This window comes from Aplysia californica, unplaced genomic scaffold, assembly GCF_000002075.1.
Source record: "Aplysia californica isolate F4 #8 unplaced genomic scaffold, AplCal3.0 scaffold00209, whole genome shotgun sequence".
Classification (NCBI taxonomy): domain Eukaryota; kingdom Metazoa; phylum Mollusca; class Gastropoda; order Aplysiida; family Aplysiidae; genus Aplysia; species Aplysia californica.
In genome coordinates, this window is record NW_004797479.1 from 92,017 (window position 1) to 93,086 (window position 1,070).

A 1,070-nucleotide genomic window follows, 5' to 3' on the forward strand; every position below is an offset into this window, starting at 1 on the left:
AGGGGGGGTGCATTTGTCGGTGTTGATTTTATGTTTAGTAAATGAAAAGCTAGAATAAGAAACATTTTTAAAAAACGAAGAAGAAGAAAAAAATCCACGAAAGCATCACGGAAAATGGAAAGAGTAAATATACATGAGAACCCCCAGTCTACGCAAGTTGTCTGAAATTGAAATTCAGGGTGAGGAAAGTTGAAAAGGGCTTACTTCTTCAACCTGCGATTTTCTAGCAGATCAGGCAAAAGGAAAAAGTGATGACAGTTAATTCATTGGTGTCTTTTTTTCCCTCCCCTTTTAAATCTCCTATGAATGAAGGTTGTATAATGAACACCTTGTCAGAAACCAAAAAGTTTACTCTAATCACTGTATCTGCAAATCTTTTGAGCCAACATGTCAAACGATCTCACTAGCACAACAAGGTAATTTCCATAGCTTTAACAATCAGGGGAGGGTTTTTGATCAAAGATGCATAAGCTAAAAGAACTTTATTTACCTACATATACTTTAAGGGGTGCACGGAAATGAGCGTGCTGATGAACTTGCCGGCAAAGCAGCACCCAATGGCCGAATCATGCTCGACCCACCAATGGGGATCGCCAGATGCAAGGAGAGCCTTCACAACCAAGAGGAGACAGACTCTCACACACTCAGCACAATAAAAGAAAAGTGTGTGCGGGGCACATCGAAAAAAGGTTTGCTCCGAGGAGTGGTCAGGCGTGTCTCAAACCAGCTCCTCGTGGAGACAATTAGCAGGAAGACCCTGAGGTGGACGCTGGAAAGGAGAGATGAGCAGCTATGGACATGTGCCGCCTGCTATGATTCTAGCTCTGGATCCAAGTAAATCCAAGTCAGGAAGTTGCTGTAGCTGACAAAAATCTCCTGGTGGAACGGATGTCGTACGTAGATATTTTCCTGAAACTTGTACAAAGCAGGCATTCACATCTGTCCCTGCCAAGACGACAAGCATAAGAATAGGTTCAGCATTCGGATATAAGAACTGTGGAAAAATTAGAAAAGTATCAGTAAAAGCATTACAATAATAGTTTACAGAAATATAGAAGCAGAGTCAGTGA